The following is a 21,908-nucleotide window of genomic DNA, read 5'->3' as shown; positions in this document are numbered from 1 at the left end:
CCAGTACCAAAATATAAGAATAGGTTTTCCCCTTTTTATCTGGCAACAAAACTGAAACCTTTTTGCTAGAAATCATGTCTGCATTAACCACAACACTTGTGCTCAGAATGCAAACAAAAACTTACTCTGATAATATATGCAGTCTCTTTGGTTCTTTCGGTAAAGTCACGTAGGTATAATATTTTATATATTTTATTTCATACCTACGTGACTTTACCGAAAGAACCAAAGAGTATGGATTCCTGCAGTCACGAAAGCTTCAAATCAATATATGCGGCATTGTCCTTGAAACTGATTGGTCCACACCATAGACAGTTTTCTTTTGAGCCTCGTCTCAAACGGTGTTAGACCCGAGGACGCCAAAAGGCGAACTGAGAGCTCGGGGTGAGCATCTACATCGTGGATCCCTTCTTTGCCAGTGCATTGTCTGTGAGCTGTACGTATGACGTCAGCGTGGATTGAGGCATTGAGGAAAAAAAATTCAGCTGCCAATTTTTTTTTTTGGGGGGGGGGGGGGGGTTTATAAAAAGACGATTCCAGTGCGTCGTGTTTTATTGTACTCCACAAGTTGGGCTGTTTCTTGTAGTGGTGTTTCCTTTAATAATAAAAAAAAAACATTCCACGGTGGAATGTTTTAACCTTATCCTCAATACAGCGCATCATCGTGATGGATACCGTGGACGAATTTTGAGTTATTGTAACAAAAAAAAGAGAGCGATGGACATTGGCACGAACAATAACACCGGCCAACAAAAAAGAAAAACGAAGCCATGAGTTTGGGGGAGAAAATTCGAGCGGCAGGGAGGCTGAGGGGGCATGCGCAGAGAACGTTTGGGTTGGGAGGCAGCATCTATGTATGTGTGTATGTTGAACTGCTTTCACATCGTACATAGCCAACCATGCTAATCGGACGTGCGGGGGAAGGACAACAACAACATCATCATCATCGGTGTACAACCTCGCCGACCCAAGGGGGAGGTCGGCATCTGGAGACGGGGCCCAACAAACGGACGCTTCGTTGAATCTTCTTGCACATAACAGTGGCCCATCACACACAGCTCGGGATCGATGGTAACGGTGGTAGGGTCACGTGGTGAAGCTGGAGGTGCTCACGGCGACCAGGAACGTGGCCGACAGTGCCGAACGACACGCGGGGTAGATCGTGCTGAACGACACGTAGGTAGATCATGCCGAACGACACGCGGGGTAGATCGTGCCGAACGACACGTGGGTAGATTGTGCTGAGCGACACGTGGGTAGATCGTGCCGAAGGACACGTGGGTAGATCGTGCCGAACGACACGTGGGTAGATCGTGCAGAACGACACGTGGGTAGATTGTGCTGAGCGACACGTGGGTAGATCGTGCCGAAGGACACGTGGGTAGATCGTGCCGAACGACACGCGGGGTAGATCGTACCGAACGACACGTGGGTAGATTGTGGTGAGCGACACGTGGGTAGATCGTGCCGAACGACACGTGGGTAGATCGTGCCGAACGACACGTGGGTAGATCGTGCCGAACGACACGTGGGTAGATCGTGCCGAACGACACGTGGGTAGATCGTGCTGAACGACACGTGGGTAGATCGTGCCGAACGACACGTGGGTATATCGTGCCGAAGGACACGTGGGTAGATTGTGCTGAGCGACACGTGGGTAGATCGTGCTGAACGACACGTGGGTAGATCGTGCTGAGCGACACGTGGGTAGATCGTGCCGAACGACACGTGGGTAGATCGTGCCGAACGACACGTGGGTACATCGTGCCGAACGACACGCGGGTACAACCCAAGAACGCACAGTGAGAGTGCTCGACCGATAATATTCAACAGAAACTAAGTTGTTTTCATTAGGCTTTACTCTGGCAGGGCCCTTTAATGGGAAATGTCACGCCACGCAACCGTTAATAAGTTAAGAGGCGTCCCCAAGTTCAGCCCAACCGAACTGCCATCGACTTGGCAAAGCTAAAAGCCACGGCGTCTCTCGAGAACGCAGTATTGCCTTGGGAGTGTCACATGCCCGAAAAGCTGAAAAATGAGTTTCGCCGCATCGCTGCACTGCCGGGATAGTTAATCAGGCTGTAAATGTGGATTCGTCGTGTCACCTTAGCCCGCTTCATCTCGCCGTGAGGATGTGAATGAAGGTCAACTATTAGCACATCAAACGCATTGACAAAGGGGACGCGTTTCGACTTCAGAGGCGAGCTTACTGAAAGCCGCGTGAACGAGGTTTTTTAATGGAATGAAACATGCCAGCATCTTGACAAAGGGTGCACTCACCAAACCACGTCTGCCCAATGGTGAGTTAACAAGACGTTATTTTAACTCTGAATAATATTGCAATGACTTGCACCGTGGTTGGCAGTGGCACAGACACGCAGGCTGAAGCTGAGCCCTTACCGCCTGCACAAAGACCACGTGCAGAATCAGAATCTGTATGTAGACTGCAGGAAGAATCCGATGAGCTATAAGGCTCTTTGTCCAGTCGGTGCACTGGGTCAGAACGTTACAACAACAAACAATACAGAAACACGATGGAAGTGCAAAGTATAGGAAACGTAAGGATGTCATTAAAACAATACACAAATAAACACTTTTTTTCATATTGCCAGGTAAAGCCCACTGAGCTTCTTTTTAGAAGCGACCTGGTCACATATGAAAACTCAACTAAGTGGCATATCATGTGAAAATGTATAGCAGCCACATAATCTAAATCGTCTAAACGCATGTTTCTAAATGTGGAGGAAAACCCGGAGGAACTGGAGGGAAAAAAATCCACGCGACCACGGGGAGAGAGACATCGCAAACTCCAAATACAGCAGCAGCAGGCGTCAGGGTCGGGATCGAACCCAGGACCTCCTGTAGACCATGTAAGGTAGTTAACATCTCCTAGCCACCGTGATGGTGATGACAGAGACACGCAAACTCCAAATACAGCAGCAGCAGCGGTCAGGGTCGGGATCGAACCCACGACCTCCTGTAGATCAGGTAAGGTAGTTAACATCTCCTAGCCACCGTGATGGTGATGACAGAGACATCGCAAACTCTAAATACAGCAGCAGCAGGCGTCAGGCTCGAACGCCCGACCTCCTGCATACCAGGCGAGGGAGTTAACATCTCATAGCCACCGCAACGCCCCTATTACCATTAAAGGGACGCTGCCACGACATAAGCGTTCGCACACCGGACTTGCAAACCAGAGGTCACCGGTTCCATCCGCCGTTTCGATCTCCTGGCGCGGCAGTTGAAAGAGTGGCACAAGATTCTCAATGTCATATTTGAGGGGGGGGGGGAGGGGTCTGACTTTTTGTGACGTCGTGTGACGAAGAGGGGGGGGGGTAAAAAAATCGTCCAAAATCGCGTGACGTCATTTATGGACGGCCCCTTACCGTCACCATCATCACCCCCACCACCTCGCTGCTGATCTTGTCAAGGATCATAAACCACTATCACGCGAATTCCGGTCATCGCAGCAGAAGCAGCAGCAGCAGCAGAAGCAGCAGAAGCAGCAGCAGTAGCAGCAGCAGCAGAAGCAGCAGCAGCAGAAGCAGCAGCAGCAGCAGCGCCTATCAGCTGCTGGCCATCAAACAAAGGCGGTGGTCACCGCATCGCGTGGCGCTTTCAGATGCGCTTCTGCGACCGTCTGGAACGCTCTTCCTTCCGATATGCACTTTCAAATAATCGAGATTGATTAATTAATTTATTTCTAACTTATTTTTGTGGCAAATTTGTTTTCCTGTGCCCGCACCTCCGATTAGCACGGTTGGCTACGTATGGTGCGAAAGAAGTTTAACATATATACATGTTGTTTAACTTCAAGAACATGTATGTGCGGTGCCTCAATGTTAACTACCTCACCTGATATACAGGAGTCATGAGTTCGATCCCGACCCTGACGCCTGCTGCTGCTGTATATTTGGAGTCTGCGGTGTCTCTCTCCCCGTGGTCGCGTGGATTTTCCTCCGGGTCCTCCGGTTTTCCCCTCCACATTTAGATTCAACATCACGGCGTTTAGATGATAAGCCACTTCGGTGGGCTGTCATTTGTGGCCAGGTCCCTTCTGAAAAAAAAAAGGAGCTATACGCCACTGCAATAGCTCGGCGGGCCTTGCCTGGCAAAAAAAATCAAAATAAACGATAGTTCGCAGCGAGTACGCACGTTCCTCCTTCCACGCAGAGTTCACGCGGAGCGTCACTAGCCGCGCGACTGTCCCTCCCTCTGGAAGGGTGTTCGTGGCCTCCTCTTCCACGCTGGACAGCTTAAAGGACGCGACTTGGGCTTGCTGTCTTCACTCCAACGCTGTCCTCTGGACAGTCCAGTTTCTTCACCTGATGAATGCCACTTGTGTTGTGGCCGAAACGTCCTGATTTTTTGTTATTTTATTTTTACCTACGTGACTTTACCGAATAGAACCAAAGAGTATGAGGCGGGGAGTGTCCCTGCATTCTACGCTGAACGACTTAACCGGGGTATTACCCGATTTAAGAAACTTGCAAGCGTTGGTTCACCTGCCGCGCCAGGGAGATCGAATCGGCGACGTCTGGATTACAAATCCCGCGTGCTAACCATTACAAAGGTGCACGGTCGGCACCCCGATCGACTGGAGCACGACAAACGATGGTTACATGCGAACTGCATGCTCCTCTGAAATCAGAGTGTTTGCACGAGTCAGCCAAGCTGGGCGTAAGTATGTGTGTACGTTGAACTTCTTTCGCACCGTACCTAGCCAACCACGCTAATCGGAGGTGCGGGGGAAGGACAACAAACTAAACACAAAAAGGCGTTCTAACGAAAGAAGGCCGTCCATAAATGACGTCACGCGATTTTGGACGATTTTTGACCCCCCCCCCCCATCGTCACACGGCGTCACAAAAGTCAGACCCCCCCCTCAAATATGACGTCACAAAGCACTGCCCCCCCCCCCCCCAAATAAAACATGCTTCAAATCGCTTTAAACTATTGTCATTGTAGTGTATATTTGTGCCGCTGCACTCTGATGTTGCAGGAGAAAACTTTTATTAAATAGTCTTTTAATTAAGTAGAACGTGTTGTCTATATTTATTTAAAGTTGCGCATTTTTTATGTGACGTCACAATTCTCAACTCCCCCCCCCTCCTCCTCGTCACGCATCGTCACAAATGTCTGACCCCCCCCCCCCCCCCAGGTGCGTGATGTCATTTATGGACGGCCCCAAATGAGTTTTCTATCTAGATAATTTGTAAGTGGATAGCTCCAGTAGCTTCCTAATATCGCAGGGCTTTCCAGACGGCCGCAAGAAGCGTGTCTTTGCGAGAGAGAGAGAGAGACAACGACCTCGCCATGGCACGCCAGTGAATCGACCGAGCAATTGCATCCATCACCAGCCTCGTTCGCGCGCAATCCCCGGCGGCTCGGGACGGAGCCCGATGGATCTGCCGCGTTCGCGAGCCACATTATCGCGCCACCATCCCACCACAGCCGTTCCCACGGCAAACGCAGAGGTCGAAAGAGGCACAACAGCAGAGTGGCCAGAGAATCCAGGGGCACCGCATACCACGGTGTGCGCGGCAAGCGACGCGTGACCTCGATTCACATGAATTGTGTTAAGAAAACTGCTCTCGCTTCTTGCAGAGACAATTTCAATGCGTTGAAATATAATTTGAGAACGACGCAGAGCTCGCAACAACACCGTAGACTCGGGGCCAATTTCTCCGAAACCATAAATGGTTGCGAGTTCAGCAACAACCACGCCAGCTGTTCGCTCTGGGAAGAGACGGTTGTGACCCACCAAACTCATCCAGGCAACAACAACAACAACAGCGAAAGAGATCATCTATCAAAATGCAGAAATATAAACACACATTCCCCAAAAAACATTTTCGACGAGAGGCTAATCGGAGTCAATTAACTTGAGTGCTTTGGCTTTGTTTTGGCATTTCGTTATTGAGCTGGGACAAAATAGAGGCAAGCGTCTTCAACCACGGTGGCGGCTGCACTGTTAATGTCGGTCCTAAGTGACGCGCGCATCTCGGCCTCTCATCGGCCTCTCGTCAATTCACGCACAGGGAGTGCTGCTACCCTTTGTGGGGGTGTGTGGGGGGGGGGAACAAACGTTTTGGGCAATGGCCCTTCTGCATGTGCTATGACGAAAGGCCATCGCCCGAACCGTCGCCTATATTATGTTTCCTTATAAGGCGACACAGACAACACGGTGTTGTTATTGTTGACAAATGTGTTGAGTCTTTGTTATTTATGCCTTGTGCACCAGTGCCAATGCAGCAGCAGCAGCATCGCCCAGATAATTTGATTTATATAAAAAAAAAACAATGTGAAATGGGCGCAAATAATTCCGGCGCTGGCAAATAACAAAGCCGCCGTCATTGCAAAAAAAATAATATCGAGGGTGCCTCCGTAGACCAAACCCCACCGTCACCGCTCCGGCTGCCGCAGTGCCGGCACTACTCCACCGCACCACGTGTTGGCATCACACCACACCACGTGATAGATCCACCTCACCACGTGTTGGCATCACACCACACCACGTGATAGATCCACCTCACCACGTGTTGGAGCCACCACACCACGTGATAGATCCACCTCACCACGTGTTGGAGCCACCACACCACGTGATAGATCCACCTCACCACGTGTTGGAGCCACCACACCACGTGATAGATCCACCTGACCACGTGTTGGAGCCACCACACCACGTGATAGATCCACCTCACCACGTGTTGGAGCCACCACACCACGTGATAGATCCACCTCACCACGTGTTGGAGCCAGCACACCACGTGATAGATCCACCTCACCACGTGTTGGAGCCACCACACCACGTGATAGATCCACCTCACCACGTGTTGGAGCCACCACACCACGTGATAGATCCACCTCACCACGTGTTGGAGCCACCACACCACGTGTTGGAACCACCGTACCACGTGATGGATCCACCAGCCACCGCTGGTGCTGCACAACCTCTCCCTTTGAGCGCAGTTCTTGCGGTGAGCGCGAATGGTTCTTGGTGCTGTTATCACTGCGCGCGTCGCTCGACAAAAGTAAGGCAAAGGTTCAGCCCTGCGACTTCTGCGGGAAAGGGGTACTTCGGTCTCCTCTTCCACGCTGAACAGGCGTGTTGAAAGAGGTGAGCGTATCCACCTACCGATCGACTAAACTGTGGTGATGTACTGACGCGCGGTGTTACTGCTGGGCGGACAGAGGCGAGGGTGGCGTTTGAAGAAACGACCGTGGATCCCTGCAACTCCTCACGAACTCCAAGGATGCCGATTGTTAATGCATCGCTGTTATTCCGTCTTAGGTGTGTACATCGCGGCGTTAATTCGAATTGCGTCTCTCGCAATCGCCGAGGGACCACAGACAAAGTTGGAAGGCGTCGACAATTGCCCAACCTCTGCATTCCTCAACATATCACGATATGTTTTCTGCCGACTTATGGGCGTTCGTACATTCACGACTGTGCGAAAGAAGTTCAACGTACACACACACACACACAACCCCAAGTGCGTGGAATACATGTCGTATAATTCCAAATCAGTCACGCGAATAATCGCGACCAATCACAGCGGGCACGGCGCAAGGAAGGCGCGGCGTGGTGCATAGAGCTGAGTGACTGGAGAGTGCGGGAAGAAGAGGAGGAGAGACGAGAGGAAGAGAGAACGCGGAGAAGATGTGTGGAGTGCATCGACTCACTGGGTGGCAATGCCGGAACGCGGGAGGACGACGACGACGACGATGCACGCATTGGCCACGGCACATCAGCCACGGGCCCCCAAAGCAACGTAGCGGGGTAGCTGGAAGTGACTTTGCACTGCCTAAAGCCACCGCTGCTGTAATCAAAGGCCGGTCGGCTGTGCCGTTATCACCGTTGATGCCGGAAGAATTGACACGAAGTCGGAATTGTCATGAAAAGCCACAGGTGCCCGAGGCATCTCGAGTGCGCATACACAACAGCATGATGAGATTGTGCGGCGACTACTCCCGGTACCCTTCTCATTGCACCAATTTTCTGTGAATTGGACAAACACGTTTTCCTGAAAACCTTCTCTGAATAAGCCGATTTGGTTGCGTTAGTATATATTTAAACAAAAAACCGTGATGACTAATGTGGAGCTAGGAAATGCGTTCCACGCAATAGCACAACTGAAAACCACGAGTTCTGTAAAGGGCGTACAATTTGATTGCACGGGAACATTTGGTTTCGTGGAGCAGAATTTCTCGCGCGATGGACTCTCGAGATTGAAAAAAAAATCATTCCGTGTGGCGGTACCACGAACGCCGATCCGTGCCGGAGAAATCAAAGCGGCGCAGGGGTGACCTGTCCGGGTTCACCACGGATGCTAAATGCACGCCGACCGACGTGGACGGTCGCTGGGATTTGCGCCGAGCCAATTGACCAACGTCCTGCGCTAAGCAGGTGAACGCACGCGCAGATTCAACGCGTGGTGTCCGGAATCTTTAATTTCTACTGTAACGCGGGCTGCATAATAAACACGCGAATTGACACAAGCATAGCCCCCCACCCTCTTGTCAATCCACTGCTGGATGAAGGCCTACCCCCACACAATATCGGTTATGGGGGTTGATGGTCCGCGCTGGTCAGTGCTGGTTGGTGAAGGAGGGCCGCGTAGGCCCGGTTCAGGTATCGCTCGCCGCTGATGTTTAGCCGTGGCCGGCAATCGAACTCAAGAAACCCAAGCTCAAGTGTGCAGTGGGTTCACCTAAGGGGCCTTCCATAAATGACGTCACGCGATTTTTGACCCCCACCCCGCCCCCCATCGTCACACGGCGTCACAAAAAGTCAGACCCCCCCCCTCAAATATGACGTCACAAAGCTCTGCCCCCCCCCCCAAATAAAACATGCTTCGAATCGCTTTAAACTATTTTCATTGTAGTGCGTATTTAATGTGGCGCTGCACTCTGATGTTGTAGGAGAAAACATTTATTTAAAAAAGTCTATTTAATTAAGTAGAACGTGTTGTCTATATTTATTTAAAGTTGCGAATTTTGATGTGACGTCACATTTCTCAAACCCCTCCCACCCCTCGTCACACATCGTCACAAATGTCTGACCGCCCTCCCCCCCCTAGGTGCGTGACGTCATTTATGGACGGCCCCTAATGTCCAAGAAATCTCAAACGTGCGGACTTAACTGCGCCGTGCCCATGTTTGATGCTGGGCGGGCAACGGGCGAGGCGAATTTAAAAGAACTCGCCCACCACCTCCCCCGACGTTGTTCGAAACCGCCGTGCCGGGAGATTGAACCAATGACGCAAATCGTCGCGACGAGACAAGGTCCGCGCCAAGTCACGAAGCCACGACTCCCGTGTTCGGGGCGCGCAGGGCGCGAGGTTCGAGGCCTTGTTAGGGCAACAAACTCTCCCTCCTGCACGCATGGACAGACTTGGTCCGGACGCAGCGAGCCGGCACCTGGGGGCATCCAAGGCGTCTCATCGCGAAACGTCTCACGCCAACATTCTAGAAACGTCTCACGACCAACATTCTAGAAACGTCTCACGCCAACATTCTAGAAACGTCTCACGCCAATATTCTAGAAACGTCTCACGCCAACATTCTAGAAACGTCTCACGCCAACATTCTAGAAACGTCTCACGACCAACATTCTAGAAACGTCTCACGCCAACATTCTAGAAACGTCTCACGTCAACATTCTAGAAACGTCTCACGCCAACATTCTAGAAACGTCTCACGCCAACATTCTAGAAACGTCTCACGACCAACATTCTAGAAACGTCTCACGCCAACATTCTAGAAACGTCTCACGACCAACATTCTAGAAACGTCTCACGACCAACATTCTAGAAACGTCTCACGCCAACATTCTAGAAACGTCTCACACCAACATTCTAGAAACGTCTCACGCCAACGTTCTCGGAACGTCTCACGCCCAACATTCTGGGAACGTCTCACGCCAAGATTCTAGAAACGTCTCACGCCAACATTCTCGAAACGTCTCACGACCAACATTCTCGGAAGCCACGTTTCCATTGATGAGCGCTGCGCTGTGTTCTCGTGTGTTTTTTCTTCATGTTACCTGCGAAGTATTTCACGCCTCGTCACACTTGGTGTTCGTTCTGGACGTGGATGTGCAAAATTGGGGGGGGGGGGGGGGGTGGTGGAGGACGAAGCGCCTTGTGTGCGTGCGTGCGTCTGCTTTGTCTCTTATGGAGATGTTGCGAGAGACCAGCACCACAAAACACAAATGTAAGGTTTCGCCAGGCAGCTCTTTCTCACTGTGAAACGCGACGAGAACACACAGCCCGGCCTTACATGGTTCACATGATAACACGCAGCGTGCAATTTCACTTGCGCTGTAAAGGATGTTATTTCACATTAATACTCGTATGAGCATGGTCACTTTGTTATCTATCTGCCTGTTTTTCCTTTGACGGAGATGCTATATAAAACGCTTTCACTCATCCTTCAAACGCTGCGCTGCTATACGCTGGAACTCAACATCCGCTGTCTTCCCATCATCATCAGCCATGCTCACTTCACTGCTGAGTCACGGACTGCCCACGCCACCGCCGCAACTCCGCAACAGCCCCACGATTCGATAATCCGTCTCGCTCGCGCGCGTGAACTTTATCTCACGGACTCGTGACCAGGTAGTCATGCATCACGGACTCGTGACTGGGTGGCCATGCAGCCACTCATCTCGTCCCTCGTCTCGAGAGGCATGCCTTCTGTTCAAGCCCACTTTTCTTTACAAAGAGTCACTAAGTCGCCTGATTTGTGTTTATTTGCGTTTATTCTCTCAATGTCATTCAAAACAAGCATCCTCTTTCCACGCTCTGTGTTCCATTCTGTGTTGAATGCACATCGCACCTGGTGATATGTGCTGTAATGAAGAGTTCTGCTTGAAGCAAATTGAAATGTTGATTTCCATTTCAATGTCAATTTTACAAAAGCCGCTACAACCAGATCTCGCTTGCTTCTTTAATATCAACATTTAGATTCTAGTCTGTTATGAATAATCGCTCTCGATAAATATATGCACCTCGTTGGGCATTTCTATTCCGTTTTTTCAACCAACATTTATTTTACTTTGTTCAGAGACCGTGTTGCTGAATATCACCTTTTGCCTGTGCTGTATTTATCTTTAGCCCAACTTTGGAGGCTTCTTTGTTCAAGTTCTTCATGAATATCCCATTGGTCATTTCCATTGGCTATCGTGATTGATATTGTATATTTTCATCAAATCGAAAATGGTTAATACTATTGCCGTTTACGTTAATACAATCTAATTTTAATAAAACATCACTGGGAAGAGCCTTGGTGAGACCGTATTTACTTGCCCAACTCCTCGTCTGATTTCGAAATCAGAATCTTGTATATTGGAGGAATCCGATGAGCTATGAAGCTCTTTTTCACAGATGTATTTGTGTTGTTTTCAGTGTTTTTCAACAGTTTTTATTTTTTGGATATATACTGTATACGGTTTTAGTGAAGACCTTTGTATGAGTTTGGATAATTGCATCAGTTTCCACCAACTCAAATGTATTTTCATAGTTAACAAAGTTCTGCATACTGGTAATTGACATTCAGTTGTGTTGTTTAAAATACAGTTGTATGCGCTCAATGGAATATAAAAAAAAAAATCTACAATGGCGATTATTCAGTTATCTCTGATCTTTGTGAACAATATATATGCACATAGCAAGAGGCTAATGGGTTTGCGATTCGTCACATGCAGTAATATTGATAATAATGCAATTTGAAACGTGCAACATATATTATCACGGGACATAATTGAGCGTGACTCCGGGGTGTGGAGACAGGCTCAGCGTCGCTCGCAAGCTCGGACAATGAGCCGGTTGGGGCCTTCTCAGTGTCTCCTGACGCGGTTGTCTGTGGCCTGACCACCTCGATGTGAAATTGCAGCTGCTGCTCTGCATCGACATCAGCAGCCGTTCGACAAAAAAGAAGATGTCCATAATAGAGGTTGTTTTGAGTTAGATCGTGTAAATATATAAATGTGTCGTTATAACCCACCACCACCCGACACAGCCAACTAGTAAGGGTTGTCACGTAAACAGAACGTGGCCAATTCGTCACTAGTACAGCACTAACCGGTGTGTTGGAGAGCCAAGCCACAACATTTACAATCTGAGTACGACGTTTCGCCAGTGATTACAACCAGCTTCATCAGGCGACAGCCAGATTTGTGGAGAAGTCTTAACTGTTTTGTTCCTTATATAGAGGCGTAGATGTGGTGACCACGCTTCTGCGCTCTTGCACAATGATGGGGGGGGGGGGGGATTACTGAGGCAACGTACATTATGCATGTGCATTATGTGAGCCCTTTGAACTTGTCCTGTCTGTCTATTGTTTTTATTAAAGTAGCCCTAGCAACGGTAATCTCTAGTGAAGTATGGTGCCCTTCAAAGGCATGCATTTAAACTTTGTATCATTTGATGATTCGCTTCCACGCAGCACTAAGACGGTAGCTATCCGAACGGTTAAAGTTATTTTGATTTATATTCTTAGCTCTTTCGGTAAAGTCACGTTGAAGGGAAACAATAAAATAATAAAATATATATAACAATAAAAATTCTCACGACGTTTCGACCATAACACAAACGGTCGTCATCAGGTGTGGCGGTTTGCATTAATTTATTTATTTTAAAACGGTGTATTTATTTATAAAAAACGTCAGCGCCACGCGCAGCGATTTGGCAGTTTATTTAGAAGGACTAGTCCATCTATGTTCTCGGTTGAAATTGTCTCTAGAAATTGTCTCTGGCTTAGCAATCATTGGAAGATTTGATTAACCATTTCAGGTTTTAATTGATTGTTCATGCTTACAGTGGCTTTCAGACAGCATACATTAATTTTTTCGTCTCCCCCCTCCTCTTTTCAGAACATAGATGGACTAGTCCTTCTAAATAAACTGCCAAATCGCTGCGCATGGCGCTGACGTTTTTTTATAAATAAATACACCGTTTTAAAATAAATAAATTAATGCAAACCGCCACACCTGATGACGAGCGTTTGTGTTATGGTCGAAACGTCGTGAGAATTTTTTATTGTTTTATATATATTTTATTATTTTATTGTTTCCCTTCAACGTGACTTTACCGAAAGAGCTAAGAATATGAATTACTGCAGTCATGAAAGCTTTAAATCAAAATTTATTTTGATTTCTTTCAATTTCGATAGATTCTCTAATTAGTCTTGGCCAGTAGCAGCTAGTTTTGCACAGAACTTCAACATTATCAAAATCAATTGAGTGTCCTTGTTGGCACACGTGTTCTGCTACTGCTGACAGTTGCATTTGGGAGTATTTAATATTTCACTGATGTTCTTTTAGTCTCGTGCTGAACATTCGTCCTGTTTGCCCAACATAACATTTGCCACACGTGCAGTTAATCCTGTACACACCTTTTGTTGATAGCTTCGGTAATACATCTTTTGTACCAGATATTAAATTCTGTATTTTTTTGTACCGTGCCAAATCTGACTCGGATGTTTTGTTTTTACAAACATCCCGCTAGTTTATCAGTTACTGCCGCAATGTACGCTATTTCGATCGTTTTAATTACTTGGGCAGTTTCAATGCTCGTGTTATTTAATTTGGTTTTGGTATTCAATGCCCTGTTGATTTGTGGATCATTAACAGGTCCCTGCAGGGTGGGCTGGTAGGAACATTGGAATTTTTTTTACACCCAACAGCACGAGATTTCACTTCGTTAAAGTATTGAAAGGGGACAGACGGACAGACGGACGGACACATTAATCTATTGCAGGCTGGTACACTCAGTTTACAACTTCGTTCCTACCAGTATAACCGTTCATTTGCAGCACTTGTTTAACATGTTGAATTTCACTCCTCAGACTGTCACCATCTGACACTTTCTTAGCTCGATGAATGAGCGTCTTGATAAGAGCAGATTTCTGTTACGGGGTGATGGTGTGACTCTGCATTCAGATAGGCGTCAGTATGCGTTTTCTTTCGGTAAACGCGGTGTGTTATTTTACCATTTCTACCCTAGTCGAGCAGAATATCCAGAAATGGTAGAGCTCTGTCAGCTTCCACTTCCATGGTGAACGGGATGGATGCGTTTTGCGAGTTGAGATGATTGAGAAATGCGTTCAGTGGATCTTTGCCGTGTGGCCAGACCACCAATGTGTCATGCAAGAAGAAGATGAAGGGGAGGTGAAGAGTAAACGCTGTCAATGAAAATGATAACGATGATGATGATGACAATGACGACGATGATGACAACAATGATGACGATGATAATAATAATGATGATGATAATGATGACGATAACGATGATGATGACAGTGATGACAATGATGACAATGACGATGATGACAATGATGACAATGATGACAATGACGATGATGACAATGATGACAATGATGACAATGATGACAATGACGATGATGATGACGATGATAATGATGACAACGACGATGACAATGATGACGATGCTAATGATGACGTTAATGACGATGCTAATGATGACGTTAATGACGATGCTAATGATGACGTTAATGACGATGCTAATGATCAGGTTAATGACGATGCTAATGATGACGTTAATAACGATGATAATGACGACGTTAATGACGATGCTAATGATGACTTTAATGACGATGATAATGATGACGTTAATGACGATGCTAATGATGATGTTAATGACGATGATGATGATGAGGTTAATGACGATGCTAATGATGACGTTAATGACGATGATAATGACGACGTTAATGACGATGATGGGCACGTTCCATACGGATGGAGCTGCCAGGAAGAGACCACATTGGCAGCGGCCGTGGCCCTGGTCCTGGATGAGATGAGGAGGTCGTGGGTCGCGCTGCTTTTTGATGTCAATTTATTCTGGACATCTGTGAAAAAAGAGCTTCATAGCTCATCGGATTCCTCCAGTACAGATAAATATTCAGATTCTGATATTCCATCTGGTCCGAAAGCTTTCATCCTCGTTAAAGGCTGAGTTCAGTCTCTGACTTAACTCAATGTGGCCCTCAGCCACTTTTAAACGTTAAGACTATCCCGTATATCCAGTTTGAGAGATTCCCTCAGGACAAGCTAACTTAAAAAAGGTAGGGTCTGGCGGATATTCGGGTATACGGTGGGGCCTGGCGGATATTCGGGTGCGGGCGTTTTTCTAGACGCCCGACCTCTCTGCAGAGGGCCTTTGTTCTTGTGTACAGCATAAAATAAAATTATATTATTTAAAAAAATCACCCACACCACTCAGCTTAATTCGCCAGAGTAGTAACATTCCATATCCACGGGCTCACAAGCTCGAACCACACATTTCAATAATGCATACATTGTATATATATAAACACATACACACCCAACTCAATTACTCAGGGTTGGAAATTAAAACGTGTCAAAGCTTTTGCGATTGTTTTGTGGGTATGAACACATTGGTATTTTACATACTCTTTGGTTCTTTCGGTAAAGTCACGTAGATGAAAAATGAAAATAATGAAAATAATCAAATGAAAATAACTAAATCAAATCACGACGAAAAAATTAAGTCACGAAAACTTCAAATCTAGAATTGGTATTTTACTGTTAAACTTATATTCTATGGTTCATTCGGTAAAGTCACGTATATAGAAAACTAATAGATCACGACGTTTCGATAAGGGACAGGGAGGTTAGCCTCTGAGGGCAAGCTGTTTATAAACGTCGAATGTCCACCACCATCGACGGAGCAAGCGGTGATGAGCGCCACTTAGCGGTCGTAGAGAGCACGTGCAGAGAGCAACGCAGACACACGGTATGCATACACACGGCATGCAGACACAAGGCATGCAGACACAAGGCATGCAGACACAAGGCATACAGACACAAGGCATGGAGACACAAGGTATGGAGACACAAGGCATACAGACACAAGGCATACAGACACACGGCATGCAGACACAAGGCATGCGGACACAAGGCATACAGACACAAGGCATACAGACACACGGCATACAGACACAAGGTATGGAGACACAAGGCATACAGACACACGGCATACAGACACAAGGCATACAGACACACACGGCATGGAGACACAAGGCATGCAGACACACGGCATGGAGACACAAGGCCTACAGACACAAGGCATACAGACACACGGCATACAGACACAAGGCATACAGACACAAGGTATGGAGACACAAGGCATGCGGACACAAGGCATACAGACACAAGGCATGCAGACACAAGGCATACAGACACAAGGCATACAGACACAAGGCATACAGACACAAGGCATGCAGACACAAGGCATGGAGACACAAGACATGCAGACACACGGCATGCAGACACAAGGCATGCGGACACAAGGCATACAGACACAAGGCATACAGACACACGGCATGCGGACACAAGACATACAGACACAAGGCATGGAGACACAAGGCATACAGACACAAGGCATGCAGACACAAGGCATGGAGACACAAGACATGCAGACACACGGCATGCAGACACAAGGCATGCGGACACAAGGCATGCAGACTCCCGGCATACAGACACAAGGCATGCAGACACAAGGCATGCAGACACAAGGCATACAGACACACGGCATACAGACACAAGGCATACAGACACACAGCATGCAGACACAAGGCATACAGACACAAGGCATACAGACACAAGGCATGCGGACACAAGGCATACAGACACAAGGCATACAGACACAAGGCATACAGACACAAGGCATACAGACACAAGGCATACAGACACAAGGCATGCGGACACAAGGCATACAGACACAAGGCATACAGACACACGGCATACAGACACGAGGCATACAGACACAAGGCATGCAGACACAAGGCATGCAGACACAAGGCATGCAGACACAAGGCATGCAGACACACGACATGGAGACACACACGGCATACAGGACCCACGCCACAGAGACAGAGACGCAACGCAGACAGATGTACGTTGAGCTTCTTTCGCACCGTACGTAGCCAACCGCGCTAATCGGAGGTGCGGGGGAAGGACAACAAACTAAACACACAAAAGTTGTTCTAAAGAAATGAGTTTTCAACTTAGATTTACAAGTGAATCGATTGGCGGTGACCCGGGTCACCATCGTGACCCGGGGGTACCAACACCTCCAGACGGGAGATGTCACTGAGCCCGATACGCAACGCCAAACATGGAAATACAAAAAAAACGCAAAACACCATTAACAAAGGGGGGACTGCTGGGGTATTTGTGCGTGGCAACGGCTGTTTATTGCTTGTTGTGAAAGTACATCGGGATGCTGGTCTGGTCATTCCCCAGCACGTTCTGCTTCTTACGGGGCAGCCACCCTCCTTGTCTTTGGGAGCGAGACCACTCAGAGGCAATGGAGCACCGGGCGCTCTCTCGGTACGGCCGGCGGTCACGGTCGTGCTGGCGGGATCGACGTTGTACAACCCTAGCTGCCACTGCTATCCAGTGGCTCTAGATTTCGATTTAAAGCTTTCGTGACTGCAATGATTCATCTTCTTTGGTTCTTTCGGTAAAGTCACGTAGAATGATAATGAAATAATAAATTGATAAAATAAAATAACACAATAATATTCTCACGACGTTTCGGCCACAACACAAGCGGCCTTCATCAGGTGAAGGGGGCGAGACTGTCTGGTAGGACAGCGCTGTCCTACCATAAAATAACAATAACATAAATAACACAAGCGGCCTTCATCAGGTGAAGGGGGCGAGACTGTCTGGTAGGACAGCGCTGTCCTACCAGCGCTGTCCTACCAGACAGTCTCGCCCCCTTCACCTGATGAAGGCCGCTTGTGTTATTTATGTTATTGTTATTTTATTTTATCAATTTATTATTTTATTATTATGGCTCTAGATTTTGGTGTTATAATTTATTTATGTAGTTTATTGTTAAAAATTCGGTCACAGTCCCTATGATCACTGTTACATTGGATTTATGGCTTTTATTTTGGTGATTTCGAAAAGTTTTTTTTGTTTTGGCCATGTTTTTGTTTATTGTAGTACGGATTTAGACTGATGGCTTTAATCTTAGTTGTCTTGTGGTTGTTGTTGTTGTTGTTTGACTTGCATCCCACTGGGATTTTTGCACACAGCGTTGGTGTACGGTGCTATTTCAGGAATATTTTGATTTTTTCCTGTATTTTCTGTTTGCACAGTCACAAAATCACTTTAAGATGTTTTCTTGTTCATGTTTTTTGTTTGTTGCGGTTGCACCAGATTCAAGAGCCGAATGGCTCACAGGTCTATACCAAATAAATGAACTATGAACTATCATCGCTCCCAGCGTCGCCCTCCAGCAGGGCAGGGCGGTGGTACCAGCGATGCTCCCAGAAATAAACCTTAAACTAGGCCCGGCCCACCAAAATTTTGCGGTGGCCTTGGGCTACCGCCAATCGATTCAAGTGCATAGGGGTCTTCTTTGGTTCTTTCGGTAAAGTCACGTAGAATGAGAATAAAATAATAAATTGATAAAATAAAATAACAATAATATTCTCACGACGTTTCGGCCACAACACAAGCGGCCTTCATCAGGTGAAGGGAGCGAGACTGTCTGGTAGGACAGCGCTGGAGTGAGAGAGCCACGTTCAGATCACGGCTTTTAAGCTGTGTGAGAGGAACAAAGAGCCTTGACGAAGGAATTAGCATAAAATTTAGCATTGAAAAGGCTGAATGATTAGCTTGTGACTGGTCACAGAAATAGCTATGTTAAAAGTTAAAGCATACACATCCGCAGAGGCACCCATTGTTAAAAGGAATTAGCATAGAATTTAGCATTGAAATAGCTAAATTAAGGCATTCGCTTGTAACTGCTACAGAAATAGTTACGTTGAAGTCAGAGCATACACATTCACCGAGGCACTTAGTACAAATCAAAACAGGAGAATTTAGCATTGAAATAACTAGGCGAATTTAGCATGCAAATAACTGGGTGATTTGCTAGTGACTGGTCACAGAAATGACTACAAATCTGAGCTATTCACAGTACTATATAGTGAACCAATAAAAACTAAAATATAAATTACCTTCATGTTATCAATAAACTCTATATTCTCCAATCAGCTAAGCTACCAACCATAAGTCGTTATATAACACAATGCTATATGGCGAAAAAATGGGTGGATTCTTACCCTCAAATTTCCGTACCACGGATAGCTACGGGCCCCGTTCAGACGGACGAGTTCGTCCATGGTCGGAACAGAGGAGGGGGAGAGAGACAGCTGCGAAGCCCTAGTATACTCCATGTTGTAAACCATACCATTAACCGTGGTGTGAGAGGTATTAAGAGGCAATGCTGGCGAAAGAGCTGCGGTCTGAAGGTCATCGTAAAATTACAATTAATTAAGAACAGAAATGATTTAACACATCTTTCCAGTGGTTACTGAGCCTGAATCCATCTTCTCGGTTGAAATTGTCTCTGTGCTTGTATATGTGAATGGCCTCATGAACGAATCTCTCATGGTAGCCAGTTGGTTTGCAAAGAACCTCCGTCTTGGAGAAGTCAATGTCATGTGAGCCCACTGAATTGTAACAGTGATCTGCCACGGCAGAGGAGTTCCTCTTACCGTGTTTCAAGTCTGCTTTATGTTCGCGGATGCGATCCGAGATATGTCTTTTGGTTTCTCCAATGTAGCTACTACCACAGAGGCACTTTAGTTTGTAAACGCCCGGGTACTGTATGTCTGGAAGAGCATCTTTTACAGATGGAACTAAATCACGGATTTTGTGTACTGTGTTGAATCGGACCTGGATCTTGTGTTTATTCAGGATTTTGGAGATCTTTTTAGTGACCCCTGCAATGTAGGGTAAGGTGATGGTTTTGAGTGGCTCCACAAGAGGATCCTTCTTCATGACTGGAGTGATGGCTTTGCGGATTGTGTAGTCGGAGTAGCCATTAGCCCTGAGAGCCTGGTGTACGTGTTTGAGTTCACTGGTAATGTGTTCCTGGTCGGAAATGCATTGGGCTCTATGGTATAGAGTCTTGATGAGGCAGTTCTTCTGGGATGGATGGTGGTGGGAATCCGGTTTCAAGTAAGCATCTGTATGGGTAGCTTTCCTGTAGACAGAGTGGCTCATTGAACCATCATGTCTCCTTTTAATTAAGACATCCAGAAAGGGTAGTTTGACACCATCGCTATCATTGAAGACCTGGTTCATCAAGGACTGCATACTGATGTACCCCCCCTGGTGAGACATTGCTTAACCAACACATACTTCACCTGGAATGGAACTTTCTACAAACAAACTGAGGGCACCCCAATGGGCTCCCCCCTATCTCCGGTTGTAGCCAACGTATTCATGGAAAAATTTGAAACTGACGCCATCCAGACTGCCACTCTACGCCCGACCTTATGGAAGAGGTACGTTGATGACACCTTTGTCATCTGGCCACATGGCCAGCCTGCTCTAGACCAATTCCGCGACCACATCAATTCCATACACCCAGCCATCAGATTTACCATGGAGGTCGAAAAAGATGGCAAACTACCCTTTCTGGATGTCTTAATTAAAAGGAGACATGATGGTTCAATGAGCCACTCTGTCTACAGGAAAGCTACCCATACAGATGCTTACTTGAAACCGGATTCCCACAACCATCCATCCCAGAAGAACTGCCTCATCAAGACTCTATACCATAGAGCCCAATGCATTTCCGACCAGGAACACATTACCAGTGAACTCAAACACGTACACCAGGCTCTCAGGGCTAATGGCTACTCCGACTACACAATCCGCAAAGCCATCACTCCAGTCATGAAGAAGGATCCTCTTGTGGAGCCACTCAAAACCATCACCTTACCCTACATTGCAGGGGTCACTAAAAAGATCTCCAAAATCCTGAATAAACACAAGATCCAGGTCCGATTCAACACAGTACACAAAATCCGTGATTTAGTTCCATCTGTAAAAGATGCTCTTCCAGACATACAGTACCCGGGCGTTTACAAACTAAAGTGCCTCTGTGGTAGTAGCTACATTGGAGAAACCAAAAGACATATCTCGGATCGCATCCGCGAACATAAAGCAGACTTGAAACACGGTAAGAGGAACTCCTCTGCCGTGGCAGATCACTGTTACAATTCAGTGGGCTCACATGACATTGACTTCTCCAAGACGGAGGTTCTTTGCAAACCAACTGGCTACCATGAGAGATTCGTTCATGAGGCCATTCACATATACAAGCACAGAGACAATTTCAACCGAGAAGATGGATTCAGGCTCAGTAACCACTGGAAAGATGTGTTAAATCATTTCTGTTCTTAATTAATTGTAATTTTACGATGACCTTCAGACCGCAGCTCTTTCGCCAGCATTGCCTCTTAATACCTCTCACACCACGGTTAATGGTATGGTTTACAACATGGAGTATACTAGGGCTTCGCAGCTGTCTCTCTCCCCCTCCTCTGTTCCGACCATGGACGAACTCGTCCGTCTGAACGGGGCCCGTAGCTATCCGTGGTACGGAAATTTGAGGGTAAGAATCCACCCATTTTTTCGCCATATAGCATTGTGTTATATAACGACTTATGGTTGGTAGCTTAGCTGATTGGAGAATATAGAGTTTATTGATAACATGAAGGTAATTTATATTTTAGTTTTTATTGGTTCACTATATAGTACTGTGAATAGCTCAGATTTGTAGTCATTTCTGTGACCAGTCACTAGCAAATCACCCAGTTATTTGCATGCTAAATTCGCCTAGTTATTTCAATGCTAAATTCTCCTGTTTTGATTTGTACTAAGTGCCTCGGTGAATGTGTATGCTCTGACTTCAACGTAACTATTTCTGTAGCAGTTACAAGCGAATGCCTTAATTTAGCTATTTCAATGCTAAATTCTATGCTAATTCCTTTTAACAATGGGTGCCTCTGCGGATGTGTATGCTTTAACTTTTAACATAGCTATT

This window comes from Petromyzon marinus, chromosome 40, assembly GCF_048934315.1.
Source record: "Petromyzon marinus isolate PM22_M1 ecotype Great Lakes invasive population chromosome 40, UKy_Petmar_22M1.pri1.0, whole genome shotgun sequence".
Classification (NCBI taxonomy): Eukaryota; Metazoa; Chordata; class Hyperoartia; order Petromyzontiformes; family Petromyzontidae; genus Petromyzon; species Petromyzon marinus.
This window is presented reverse-complemented; position numbering follows the sequence as displayed.